Below are 15,206 nucleotides of genomic sequence, written 5' to 3'. Positions count from 1 at the left end.
CATTGCCACCACAGTGCACTATTATGAGGTCAGGGTGTTGGATTTGCATGAAGGATTTCACCAATGGCATCAATTGGTGCCACTTTAAACCTCTCTGACCAATCCATTTAATGTCTACATTTGGCAAAGCAAGGTCTCTCACCATACCTGTTTTCTCTGTAAACTTTTCACTCCAGAAGACATAGCTGTGCCCTACAATCCACACTGTGAACATCTTCAAAGGAGAACTGGATGCACTCAGGAGGTGTCTTTCAGTAGAATGGCAATATGAAAAGAAAGACAGTTTGGAAATGGAGGCATACATATTTTTTTCAAAACAAAAAGAACTGATTGGCTGTTTCATACCATTCTAGAATAAAAACTAGGCTGTATGTGTAAATTAATAGAAGCATGTTTTGTATTGGTACAAAAAAATGTGTTACCAAAGAACAGTACTATGGATTTGCTGTTAGGTTTGAAAAGTCAAGCACTCTTGCTCTGTGGAATTGAAACATTGTGTGGCGAACTTCTGACCTAACTCCACACAGCAGTGTTCCATGAGCTGTTGCTATGGTAGCAGGCAGAAGTCAAGTTGGGGGAAGGGTACTAGGCAGAAGTCAAGTTGGGGGCAGGGTACTTTTGGAAAAGGGTTGGTTTTCAACCAATAGAAATGTGTGATTACATTTGAAAAAAAGGGGGAAGCACTGAGATTTGAAACTTACATGTATATGTGTGGAAAAATAGAGGGAAAGTTTGCCATTATTTGGTTCTGCTGAGAGGAGAGAGGTGTAGAGAACAGAGATCCTGGCTCTGATAATCTGCTGTTTGAGTGCCACATTTCTTTCACAACTAACTAATTTTAAAGGTGAGTTTAGAGTTTGAGAGGGGATGTATATGGTAAATTAAGAAATGAATAATAGAATTGGAATTCCTTTTGTAGAAGTTGTGTTTATTATTTTCTGTTTTGGGAGAAATTTAAATTTGAGGAACATGTAAAATAATATGGACTATTTTTTCATGATAAATTAAGGTGTACTGGTAAAAATAAGGAATACTTTAAGGGTTTGAGGTTGCAGTCAGTAATGCAAATACATTCAGCATCACTAAGGCTGGTTGCCCTTGCTGGAGTGTAGGCAGTCACCGAGGATACACATGGTGGTGGTCTGAAAAAGCAGTTTGGACATGGGCTTTTTAAAAAAATCTAAAAAGTGGATTCATAATGTGTCAGTCTGTAAAAGTGATTTTCACTTGCCAAAAAAAAGAGCAGTAAGTGTGCATTTAAATTGGCAAAGAAATTTCGTTTTGTGACTAATGTGAAAACATGACTCTGTGTGCAAATAGGAATTACAGGCAGAGATTTATTGCGTTTTGCTCTGGTGATTTCACAGTTGCATTAGTAGGAAAAAGGGGGAGCGATTTTTTGGGGGAAGAAGCAGACTCTTAGCACACACCCAGCTCCTTTCCATGTATAATCATGCACAGTATTTAGAAGCGAGTGGGGTTTTGAGGTTTCAGTCTGTAATGCAAATACATTCAGCATCACTAAGGCTGGTTGCCCTTGCTGGAGTGTAGGCAGTAGGCCTGGGCAAAAATTTCGTTCCGTTCGCGGAAATTGCGATAATTTGACATTTTTGCGTTCCGCGGAGAGCGCGAAAATGTCAAAAATTCCGGTTTCCGCAGCTTGGCGATAATTTGTTTCTTGCTCGCGCTGTAAAATGATACATTCTTGCGCGCGCGCGATCGCCTTACCTGAATCCCTGCGTTCGCCGACAAGTTTTCTTGATCCGGTCGCGTTCTCCATGAGATGTTGTATTGTTTTTAGCCATTTGCGCTGTCTCGCGACAGTTCGCGCCCGCAGTGACGTCATGCGTCGCGCGATCACGTCTTTCTTCTCGCGATCATGCACCGCGAGAACAACTCAAAACAAGATGGCCGCGCCCGCAAGCAACCACATGGGTAAGTTGGCGACCCGCAACCATGCAGAAAATCTCGCGAACATGCCGGAAAAAAACTTCCGCATCTTCGCGATATTTCTGCTTGTTTGCGATAATTTTAAACATTCTCGCGATAATTTGCGAAGGTTAATTCCGCAAATTCCGCCCACCCCTAGTAGGCAGTCACCGAGGATACACATGGTGGTGGTCTGAAAAAGCAGTCTGGACATGTGCAATTAAAAAAATCTAAAAAGTGGATTCATAATGTGTCAGTCTGTAAAAGTGATTTTCACTTGCCAAAAAAAAAGAGCAGTAAGTGTGCATTTAAATTGGCAAAGAAATTTCGTTTTGGGACTAATGTGAAAACATGACTCTGTGTGCAAATAGGAATTACAGGCAGAGATTTATTGCGTTTTGCTCTGGTGATTTCACAGTTGCATTAGTAGGAAAAAGGGGGAGCGATTTTTTGGGGGAAGAAGCAGACTCTTAGCACACACTCAGCTGCTTACCATGTGGAATCATGCACAGTATTTAGAAGCGAGTGGGGTTTTGATGTTTCAGTCTGTAATGCAAATACATTCAGCATCACTAAGGCTGGTTGCCCTTGCTGGAGTGTAGGCAGTCACCGAGGATACACATGGTGGTGGTCTGAAAAAGCAGTCTGGACATGGGCTTTTTAAAAAAATCTAAAAAGTGGATTCATAATGTGTCAGTCTGTAAAAGTGATTTTCACTTGCCAAAAAAAAAGAGCAGTAAGTGTGCATTCAAATTGGCAAAGAAATTTCGTTTTGGGACTAATGTGAAAACATGACTCTGTGTGCAAATAGGAATTACAGGCAGAGATTTATTGCGTTTTGCTCTGGTGATTTCACAGTTGCATTAGTAGGAAAAAGGGGGAGCGATTTTTTGGGGGAAGAAGCAGACTCTTAGCACACACCCAGCTCCTTTCTATGTATAATCATGCACAGTATTTAGAAGCGAGTGGGGTTTTGAGGTTTCAGTCTGTAATGCAAATACATTCAGCATCACTAAGGCTGGTTGCCCTTGCTGGAGTGTAGGCAGTCACCGAGGATACACATGGTGGTGGTCTGAAAAAGCAGTCTGGACATGGGCTTTTTTAAAAAAATCTGAAAAGTGGTTTCATAATGTGTCAGTCTGTAAAAGTGATTTTCACTTGCCAAAAAAAAAGAGCAGTAAGTGTGCATTCAAATTGGCAAAGAAATTTCGTTTTGGGACTAATGTGAAAACATGACTCTGTGTGCAAATAGGAATTACAGGCAGAGATTTATTGCGTTTTGCTCTGGTGATTTCACAGTTGCATTAGTAGGAAAAAGGGGGAGCGATTTTTTGGGGGAAGAAGCAGACTCTTAGCACACACCCAGCTGCTTGCCATGTGGAATCATGCACAGTATTTAGAAGCGAGTGGGGTTTTGAGGTTTCAGTCTGTAATGCAAATACATTCAGCATCACTAAGGCTGGTTGCCCTTGCTGGATTGAAGGCAGTCACCGAGGATACACATGGTGGTGGTCTGAAAAAGCAGTCTGGACATGGGCTTTTTTTTTAAAAATCTGAAAAGTGGTTTCATAATGTGTCAGTCTGTAAAAGTGATTTTCACTTGCCAAAAAAAAAGAGCAGTAAGTGTGCATTTAAATTGGCAAAGAAATTTCGTTTTGGGACTAATGTGAAAACATGACTCTGTGTGCAAATAGGAATTACAGGCAGAGATTTATTGCGTTTTGCTCTGGTGATTTCACAGTTGCATTAGTAGGAAAAAGGGGGAGCGATTTTTTGGGGGAAGAAGCAGACTCTTAGCACACACTCAGCTGCTTACCATGTGGAATCATGCACAGTATTTAGAAGCGAGTGGGGTTTTGAGGTTTCAGTCTGTAATGCAAATACATTCAGCATCACTAAGGCCGGTTGCCCTTGCTGGAGTGTAGGCAGTCACCGAGGATACACATGGTGGTGGTCTGAAAAAGCAGTCTGGACATGGGCTTTTTAAAAAAATCTAAAAAGTGGATTCATAATGTGTCAGTCTGTAAAAGTGATTTTCACTTGCCAAAAAAAAAGAGCAGTAAGTGTGCATTCAAATTGGCAAAGAAATTTCGTTTTGTGACTAATGTGAAAACATGACTCTGTGTGCAAATAGGAGTTACAGGCAGAGATTTATTGCGTTTTGCTCTGGTGATTTCACAGTTGCATTAGTAGGAAAAAGGGGGAGCGATTTTTTGGGGGAAGAAGCAGACTCTTAGCACACACCCAGCTGCTTACCATGTGGAATCATGCACAGTATTTAGAAGCGAGTGGGGTTTTGAGGTTTCAGTCTGTAATGCAAATACATTCAGCATCACTAAGGCTGGTTGCCCTTGCTGGAGTGTAGGCAGTCACCGAGGATACACATGGTGGTGGTCTGAAAAAGCAGTCTGGACATGGGCTTTTTAAAAAAACTGAAAAGTGGTTTCATAATGTGTCAGTCTGTAAAAGTGATTTTCACTTGCCAAAAAAAAAGAGCAGTAAGTGTGCATTCAAATTGGCAAAGAAATTTCGTTTTGTGACTAATGTGAAAACATGACTCTGTGTGCAAATAGGATTTACAGGCAGAGATTTATTGCGTTTTGCTCTGGTGATTTCACAGTTGCATTAGTAGGAAAAAGGGGGAGCGATTTTTTGGGGGAAGAAGCAGACTCTTAGCACACACCCAGCTCCTTTCCATGTATAATCATGCACAGTATTTACAAGCGAGTGGGGTTTTCAGGTTTCAGTCTGTAATGCAAATACATTCAGCATCACTAAGGCTGGTTGCCCTTGCTGGAGTGTAGGCAGTCACCGAGGATACACATGGTGGTGGTCTGAAAAAGCAGTCTGGACATGGGCTTTTTAAAAAAACTGAAAAGTGGTTTCATAATGTGTCAGTCTGTAAAAGTGATTTTCACTTGCCCAAAAAAAAGAGCAGTAAGTGTGCTTTCAAATTGGCAAAGAAATTTCGTTTTGGGACTAATGTGAAAACATGACTCTGTGTGGAAATAGGAATTACAGGCAGAGATTTATTGCGTTTTGCTCTGGTGATTTCACAGTTGCATTAGTAGGAAAAAGGGGGAGCGATTTTTTGGGGGAAGAAGCAGACTCTTAGCACACACCCAGCTCCTTTCCATGTATAATCATGCACAGTATTTAGAAGCGAGTGGGGTTTTGAGGTTTCAGTCTGTAATGCAAATACATTCAGCATCACTAAGGCTGGTTGCCCTTGCTGGAGTGTAGGCAGTCACCGAGGATACACATGGTGGTGGTCTGAAAAAGCAGTCTGGACATGGGCTTTTTAAAAAAACTGAAAAGTGGTTTCATAATGTGTCAGTCTGTAAAAGTGATTTTAACTTGCCAAACAAAAAGAGCAGTAAGTTTGCATTCAAATTGGCAAAGAAATTACGTTTTGTGACTATTGTGAAAAGAAATGTAGTAATATATTTAAATAAAATAAAGGAATTTTTTTTTAGTTTTTTTCAGGTATTGCTGAAGAGCAGTGGACGAAATTTAAGATGCCGACAAAATCCAGAGTTCAAAAAACGCACAAAAAAAACCTATATTTGAAGACAACTAGAGGACCAAAGTTAGTAGAAGATGCTCATGTTGGGAAAAAGAAAAAATCTTCTGGTAAGCAGAAAAAACAATTTCTAAAAAATATATTCAAAAGAATGAAAAATGTACAAAATGTCTGTACTCGAAAGGATGTTTTGAAAAAAAAAGGAGAGGAAAAAATTGACAATTTAGTTAATGCAAATATTCCTTCAGCAACTGAAAAGATTTATATAAATAGAAAAACAGCGTTTAAAGAGATACGTAGAAAAATGTTTCAGAGAAGAGTTATGTCCAATTTGATGAAGGATGTGAAGAAATATAAGAAAAAGACAAAGTTTTATAAAAGAAAAAAAGAAATAGAAGCCATTGCAGCAAAGGCATTAGAATTAAAAAGGAAACTATTCATTTTAATTTTGAATAGGATGCGTACATTAGACAAAATGGTTAATGTACTGAAATCACATAGCAAAAGGAAAAGAGTAGTGAACAGAACAAACTTTTGTAAAGTGTTTTTAGGAAAGTGGATGCATAGTTCAAGTAGTGAACCTTTTTTTAATGAAGAGAGCTATTTTCAAAGTAATAGTTTGCTGCATGCAGTTGACACCAGAGGTCGTTCTTACGAAGTAAAAAATGGTTGCATAATGGAGAAGGAGATAATGGTTCCAAGAGATGAGGTACAAGTGATGGCAGATGAGGCTATGGGGAGACGTCCTAAAGCCCCAGTGTACACTTGGAATTGTAGTAGTATTTGCACTGTGCGTCAGGAATCTATTGACAAATTTCGAGAGTTTCTAAGAGAATATAGTAAAAAAAGTATAAAACAGAAGATTAAGGTGCTTCAAAGTCTGGATCCATGCAGAGTGAGAGAGAATACTGGTTTGCAGGGTCATTCTCTGGCTTGTCTATCTAGAAAAGTGTGCAATAGTGTTTTCCATCATTTTAGGATGCTGGCTGTTCATCATACTGAAATGAGAAAGTTTGTGAGACGGTTTTATTTTGCCAAAAGTCCAGCAATAAAGTTAAATGAATTGAATATGGCTCTGTTCCGAGGAACGGTATCAGATGTAGAGAAGGTTGTTGATGAAATTCAGTTTTGTTACTTTGGTCCTGAACAAAACAGTGCAGAGAAGGACACAGTAAATGAGGAAGAAGTGGAAGAGAATGTAGAACCCTCTGTAAGTAACACATTTAATGATCACATAACAAAATTTGCAATAGTCTCTAATGAAAGACTAAATTTTACTTGTATTTGTTGCCGCAGAACTCATTATAGAAAACAAACTAGGAATGTTGATCTCTACAGAAAGAGTGAAAATGAAGATAATTATAAGTGGAAGGATTTTGCCACATATATATTTCTAGAAAATTGTTTTGATTTGGGTGAAGATCAGCGTATTTGTAAATACTGTTACAACAAGTTAGAGGAAAATAGAATGCCGACCAGAGCTGTACATAATAATTTAGAATTGGATGCTATTCCTGCTGAACTTTCTGAATTAAATACATATGAGTCTATACTCATTCAATGTTTTCATCCGTTCCAGAACATAGTACGTATGGAGCCCAAAACTGGTAAATTACCTCCTTCTGATTTACTGAGAGGTTTAAAAGGAAGAGTGGTGTATTTGCCCTTGGATTTGAAAAAAAATATGGAAACTATTGATGCGGATACTTTGGAAACTGAACCATTAGTTATTCTGGTTAATGGTGTACCTACAAAGAATAAGAAGATTTGGCAGGAGCTGGTAGATGTGCGGAAAGTACAAAGAGCAAATTTGTATTTGAAAAGGAATAACAAATGGTATGAATCAATTTATATAGAAGAAGAAGAAGAAGAAGATTTACAAGAAGACACAGAAACACCAACTGGACAAATAGAAAAAGTGGACAAGTCAAAGGAAGAAGAAATTTATGAACATTTTAGCATACATCCTCTTCATTCAAAAGAAGTTATGGGAGATAATATTGATCTCTTTCAGATGAAGAAAGCAAAAGGAACTCCCGTGAGTGTATGGGAGGAGAGCTTGGAAGCTCGATGTTTTCCCCAGCTGTTTCCTAAAGGAAAAGGAGGACGATACGATGAACGTCCAGAACAGATTCCAGCTTCTGAGTATCGGACTACAAGACTATATGCTGAAGATCCCAGATTTCGACAAAGTATTCCTTATTTGTTCCATCTTTTATTTGAAAGCGACTTGTCTGCACTGTCTTATGCAGTAAATCACATTTTAAAAAGTGGAGTACATTTACAAAATGTGTCTGCTAAGGATTTTATGGAGAAAGTGCAGCACCGAGATGATCATTTGGAAACACAACTGATCAATCTGATGGCTTGTCAGCGTGGGACAAATGAATATTGGTACCGACGCCATGGTGAATTAAAATGCATGTTACGGAATTTAGGAACACCAACATGGTTCGTTACCCTAAGCTGTGCGGAGTACGCTTGGGATAATTTACTGGATTTTCTACGAGAGGCAAATTCAAACATTAAAAACATCGAATACAAGACAGCAGGAGAACTGTGCTCATTGGATCCGGTTAATGTTTGCAGATATTTCAATCATAGATTTGAGGCTATGATGTCCTTCATCTGCAATAAAAAAAATCCACCTCTTGGAGAAGTAGTAGATTTCTTTTGGAGAAAAGAGTACCAGGCAAGAGGTGCTCCTCATATTCATATGCTGTTGTGGATCAAGGATGCCCCAAAGTTTGGAACAGATACTGATGAAGCAGTGTTATCTTTCATTGAAGAATATGCAACATGTGCTACACCAAAAAGCACAGAAGAGAAAAAGTCGCCAGTAGATAGTTATAGTTAGGACCGTGTTTCCATAGGAAATCTGCAACATTCTATTTGGAATAACTTTGGCGCCGGTTGACAAATCCTCGCGAAATTTTCAAAATAGGTGGGGCGCTCCGCTCCTACCCTGAAAGTCTCGGGGGGATTCGTCAAGCGGGGGCTGAGAAAAAAGGGGGGTCCCAAAACGCGTTTTCCCCATGCAATTTTCCATAGGGACCTTTAGTCCAAGGTACAGCCCGAACGGCTTAACAGAATTACTTGAAATTTGGCAGAGAGGTATTCCTCAGCTCAGGGAAGTGCCTTTTGCAGGTCTGGTGTCAATCTGTTCAGTAGTTCCTGAGAAAATCAAAAGTAAAATCATATATATATGTGGGCGGAGCCTAACCACACATCTCATCCTGAGATCTGATTGGCTGTCAGCACTTCATCCAAGAAGTGTTGGCAGCCATCTTGGGACCAATATACATGATAGCACCTCATTAAAAAGCATTGCAGTTAATAGAAGGTTTTAAGACTTTAGTTACATTATAAATCATTTGTTGATGGTACCATACTCATTTTAGGAATTGTGGTATGTTCTAAGGTGATTTCACCATGTGAAAAAGCCTTCTGCTGGGATATCATGATTGAGAGAAAAATATTTTCTCATGCTTTTCCCACAGAGGTTTGGAAGGTGATCTATAAGCTAAACTGAGAGCTTATTTTCTGTAAATTCACATTATCTTTCTCAGTCATGTGAGAATGAAGTCTGACATTCTCAGTAAAACATGTACATCCAACAAGGGCAGAGACTGTCAGTTGATTTCTTTGTGTTCTACTGCAGCTTCCCAGAGTGTTCCAAAGAACAACTAGAGCGCTAACAGTCCTACTTATGATAAACGTATGGCACACCTGAAGCCATCTTGCTTGGATTAAAGTGGTAACTCTTAAAACATTTAATTTAAAAAGGAACAAAATGAGGGGTTCATTTTTCCATAACAAGTATGATTAGTGCTGCAGAAAGAAAAACTAGGGCACATTTTGACTTCTGAAATCCTCTTTTATTCCATTAAAAAATTCTGACATGCAGACTGAAACATGCACTTTCAATACCAGCAGCAGTTTTCCCTGGTGAGCAGTAGCTTTACTACAGTGATCTAATGAGCAAAAAGAGTGCTAACATTCTGAATTTATGGCAAATGTGTGACACATCTGAATGCCTTCTTGATGGAATCAAATAAAAAACTGAAAGTATTTCCTACTGAGGAGACTGCAGTAAATGAGGAAATTAGGAAACTTCATAACAAATAGGTCTGCCAAGATGGCCACCAGAGACAAAAGAGCCCAAATGTAGCCCAAATATCACCCAGATGTAGCCCAAGTATAGCCCAATGACAGAATGTCCCAGAGTGTTCTTAAAAACAACTAGAGCGCTTACTGTCTTCATTATGACAAAAGTATGGCACACCTGAAGCCATCTTGATTGGAATAAACTGGTTACACTTAAAACATTTAATTTAAAAAGGAACACAATGAGGGGGTTCATTTTGCCATAGAAATTATGATTAATGCTGAAGAAAGAAAATGAGGGCACATTTTGAGTGACTTCTCAAATCCTCTTCTATTTCATTAAAACATTCTGACATGCACTTTTAATACCAGGAGCAGACTTCCATGGTGAACAGTAGTTTTACTACAGTGATCTAATGAGCAACTAGAGTGCTAACTTTCAGAATTTATGGCAAATGTGTGACATATCTGAATACCTTCATGATGGAATCAAAGTAAAAAACTGAAAGCATTTCCTACTGAGGAGACTGCAGTACATGAGGAAATTAGGAAACTTCATAACAAATAAATCTCCCAAGATGGCCACCGGAGACAAAAGAGCCCAAATGTAGCCCAAAATCACCCAGATGTAGCCCAAATATAGCCCAATGACAGAAGTGTGCAAAACACTTATTATTTTGTGTTTTTGCAGTGTTATATAGTGCAGACTTGTCAGGTATTGGAGTGCTTTACATGAGCATTGGTTACATCACACAAGAACAAATTCATTTTGGTTGTAGACATGGGGAGACAAAGTGATTTGACCAGAATCACAGAATGTCGAGCTGAAGCAGAAACTCCAACCTGGTTCCCCAGTTGCAAAGTCTGCAGTTCTGGAAGTAACACCACATCCTCTCCCCTAAGTGCAACATTTAATCAAGTGGTCAACTGGATAAAAAAACATAAAGATAACAAATAATTTAAAAGTGCTTTGTCGCTATTTGAAAACTCAGAAAATATGTCCTTATTTTAGTCTTTTAGAGCACTAACCATAATTTTGATGCCAATAAGACCCTCTCATATATGTAATTTCTAAAGGAAATGCTCTAGGTATTACAGTTTTGATTACATCAAGATGACGTCAGGCTTTCCACACTTTTGTAATAAATATAGAATGTTAGCAATCTATTTGTTCATTAGGATACTGTTGAGAGGCAGAGGCCAGGGGCACGGACTCTGAAAATTGAAGGCAGTTAGGAGGGTGCAAAGGCAACAATTTAACCACACTGAGCAGGCAGGAAGGGCCGTGGCAGCACAACAGACTATGGAGGGCAGTGGAAAGGGGGGCAGGGGCAACAAACCAACAATACAGGACTTTCAAGAGAGGCTGTGGCAATGTAATAGACCATTGTGGGCAGAAGGAAGAGGCAATGGTAGTACAACCATACATGCCAACAGACCCGACTCAGCCAGGAAACGTCCAATGTTTTTAAGCTCAAATGGGCTTTATTTGATCTGTCTCCTGTCTACAATCTCCTCTTTTTCAATGTAACTCAAAGGGGAAAATCAATACCCCAGTTTTTTTTCAAAATCTCCCTCTTACCAAGTTCAAAATGTTCGCAAGTATGGTACATTGGATCATGGAAGGAAATGGGGTAGGGACATGGACTTGGATAACAGAGGACAGGAGGGACATGGAGAGGTGCACCAAACTGACACTGCAGGGCAGGCATCAGGGTTTGCAGCAGCACAATACACCACACAGGGCATGCGGGACGGGAGTGCAGCACAACAATCCATAGAAAGCAAGAGGGAGGGGACAGGACCATGCACATGGACAACAGAAAACAGAGGGGCAATAGGCAATGGTAGCTAGCTGACCATAATGGACAGACAGGAGAGAAAGCTGCAGCATAACAGACCATAAAGGGCAGGAGGGACGGATCAGGGGCATTACAATGGAACAGACAAGCCAGGAGGGAGGGATTAGGGGTCTGCACATGTAAACAGAGGGCTAGGGGCAAGGGGGCAGGGCAGGAGCACAAAGATAGCCATGGAGGTCAGGCAGGATGGGCACTAGAAGCAAGACACACCATGAAGAGCAACAGTGAGACTGTGATGGCATACACACAGACCATGGAGGGAAGGTGGGAGGGGGTCAGGGGCAGCTAACTGACCACACCTTCAGGGGCCATGGCAGCACAGAAGACCATGCATGGCAAGTGGGAGAGTTAGTGGCAGCACAATGGCTATGATGGGCAAGAAGGAGGGTGCAGGGGAATGCACAAAGGACGATGGAGGATAGAAGGGAGGGTCGGGACCTGTGCACAGACAAGAAAGTTCAGGGGAAGGGGCCTCACAACAGACCGCACGGGGCAGGCAGGAGGAGCAGTTGCAGCACAACAGACCAGGGAGGGCAGAAGGGTGTGGCAGTACAATGGACCATATAGGACAGGAGGAAGAGGATAGGGGCATGGCATGTGGACAGGCAGGGTGGAGGTGGCAGGGACAGGTTACAGTCATCTGACAATGCTAGGCAGGTGGGAGGGGAGTGGCAGCTCAACAGAACACTCAGAGTAGATAGGAGTGGCAGGTCCATGGAACATAGTGGGCAAAAAGGATGGAGCAGGGGCATGCACAAAGACATCGGAGGGCAGGGGGAAGGAGAATAGGGGCAGCAAGCTAAGCACAGAGTTTAAGCAGGAGGTCAATGATGGGGCATAGAATTGGGCAATGGAGGGCAGGAGGAGGGGACTGGTACATCATACTAAATTGAGAGCAGTGGCAGCACATCAGACCATGCATGGCAGGAGGGAGGAGGCTAGTCCATGGATTCACACAACAGAGGATAGGGAGGAGGGGGATGGGGCAGCAAGCTAACTGTTCAGAGAAGGCGGGTATTAGGAACTTTATTGTTTTTAAAACGTGTGTCTGTGCGAACTACTTAAAATATGAACAAGTATGCAGCATAATCTCACTTTTATTCAGGACGAAGAGGACGTTTGTGACTGTGACTCCGGGCTCACTTGGCAGAAACACCCCCTGACCCTCCAGCCCCTATCGCAAAATTTAATGCCCGTGAAAAGGGTAGGTGAACACAGTGTTATATAGAACATAGTCCTGAGAGCACGATTGAAAATGAAAACTAGATATAGTGTATGGTATAAACTATGCACCAAAAAGTGTGATATAAGATAAACCGGGCGTGAAATATAATATGCAATACATTGTGCGCAATGATAGATTCATTGGAGAGCGCGAGATAGCACAGGCACTAGCGCGTGCTATGCGATGTGCGCCTTGGAGTGTAATATGCACAGGGCAGTGTTGTGTAACCTAACTAGTCTCTAAAGTTGTATTATAAAATATGTGCTGGGGAGTGTAACGTTGCATATGCACTGTGACAAAGATATGGATCCCAGATTGTAATATGTATGGCATAGCACTGTGCGTTATAACATAGGCATCGAGGAAGGCACGTTAGATGGGGCAATATAACCCGTGCGAAGACAAGTGTGGCATGACATATTCACGGGGTGGTGTTACAGTGCACATGGGCTAGAGAGTGTCATAGCATATGCACTAGCTAGTGGAATACAACACAGAGGTGTTTGGCACTCATCAGGCAATGGTGGGTGTAACACAGCATTGGGCTCTGCCAGGAGCGCGCTGTGACTCTCAAGTGATGTTCGTCCCCTTTCCAGAGAGTAAAATAAAAAGTATTACACATCCGGCAGTGGATGTGTGTTTTATTAACCGTGAGGGGGGTTTCTTACATAGTTTTGGTCTAATTTTTGTCGAATCCCCTTTGAATGGCTTGGTGTGCATGTGTATTAAATGTGCCCGTCAATACCTACCCATGTTTGTATAAATAAACGACAAGGGTGTCTACCGGGATTAGGCACGGTAGGGCATCAGACATGTCAGAGCTTCACTAGTGGTGTAAATACATTCCACGTGGATTCATTGTATGCATAGTCGCCTTTTAATATCACTCAAATCATCATTGTGATAGGTACGTACGGTTTGTCCAGCATGTCCTAGGTGTGTCTATAAATATATATTTTTTAAAAATAACAAAAAACAGTGGCCGGCCCTGGGGATTGGGGTCAAAAAAATATAATTAGGAGACAGGCCCTGGGGGATGGGGTCATCAGGGCCAATAAATTAGAATAAGAAGGGGAACCACACAGCCCCCCTTCTTAAAAAATTAAAATAAATAAAAGACTGGCATCTTGCTGTAGGCCACGCCCCCTCCTTGCAGCACTCTGCAAACGTGCCCCCTGGCGAGTTGTAAGTTAAGGAATTAATTCCTCTTCAATACTGAGGGTCCCTGAGGGCCAACTAGCCCAACAGGCATCTCCAGTATGCGCCAGGGAGCTGCGCTGCAGACAGGTGTTCTGAGGGCAAGCCCCTTTTTACACCTCTCTGCAATGCAGTTCTGTGGCCCTTACTGGAGATACCTAGTGGTCTAGTTAACCCTAGGGATGCTTAGGATTCAAGGGGACTTAATCTCTCAACTTAGAACAGCCACAGGGCGCGTTTACACAGTGGTGAAGGGAGGGGACGGGACCTGAGGTGACGTGTGCAAACACACACTATGGCACGTTTTAAATTGGGGATATAATTTCTCTTCAATACTGAGGGCCCCTGGGGGCTAACTAGCCCACCAAGTGTTTCCAGTAAGCACCACTGAGCTGCATTGCAGAGAGGTGGTCCAGGCTGTGCCACTTTTTACACCTCTCTGCAACACAGCTCTGTGGCGCTTACTGGAGGTACCTAGTGGGCTAGTTGGACCCTAGGGACCCTCAGGATTCAAATGAACTTAATCTACCAACTAAAAACGGACACAGGGCGTGTTTACACAGTGGTGAAGGGAGAGGACGGGGCCTGAGTTAACGTGTGCAAAAACGCCCTGTGGCCTGTTTTAAGAGGTAGTTTTAATCCCCCTGCCTTATTATATACTAGGGGCTTACAGAGGAGGACATGCTAATCACAGGGGGACCCCAATGCATAATGTTCCCTAGTGTATGTAGGTGTTTTCACTGTATTCTAAGTGTCTTTTAACATAGCACTGGCTCTAGTACTGGTTAGTCAGACTCAGTTACCACCAGTATCCGTCTGAAAAAGTTGAGGGTACAGGATGATTTTGCAACAAGGATTCTTTCTGCTCTTCTTTTTGTTCTTTCTGCACGTTATCCTTCTTCCTGCACTTTTCTTCGTCTTTGAGGACTTCTGTTGCTTCTTTCTGCACTTCTTTTTTTTCTTTCTGTGCATTTTTTCTTCTTTCTTCACATGTCCTATCTCTGTAGGCATAGTTAGAAATTAGCATTTAAAAAACCTTTGAAATTCACAGAAAAAACCATAGGTTTCAGGCACGTTATAGTTAGGAATTAGCATTTAAAAAACCTCAGAAATTCACTGAAAAAACCATAGGTTTTAGGGGTGTTATAGTTAGCTGGACTTTTCACTTGTACAAAACCATTGAAATTCCCCCGTTATAGTTAGTTCAGCTAACTATAACTCGCGCGCCCGCAATGCACTGCTGATGACGTCACATATTACATCACTCATGATATGGTCAGTGACATCACTCATGACATCACTGATGACATCTCAAATGACATCACTGATGACATCACTGATGACATCATCCTTGTGATAGTGG

Source organism: Triturus cristatus, chromosome 12 (assembly GCF_964204655.1).
Source record: "Triturus cristatus chromosome 12, aTriCri1.1, whole genome shotgun sequence".
In the NCBI taxonomy this organism is placed as follows: domain Eukaryota; kingdom Metazoa; phylum Chordata; class Amphibia; order Caudata; family Salamandridae; genus Triturus; species Triturus cristatus.
This window is presented reverse-complemented; position numbering follows the sequence as displayed.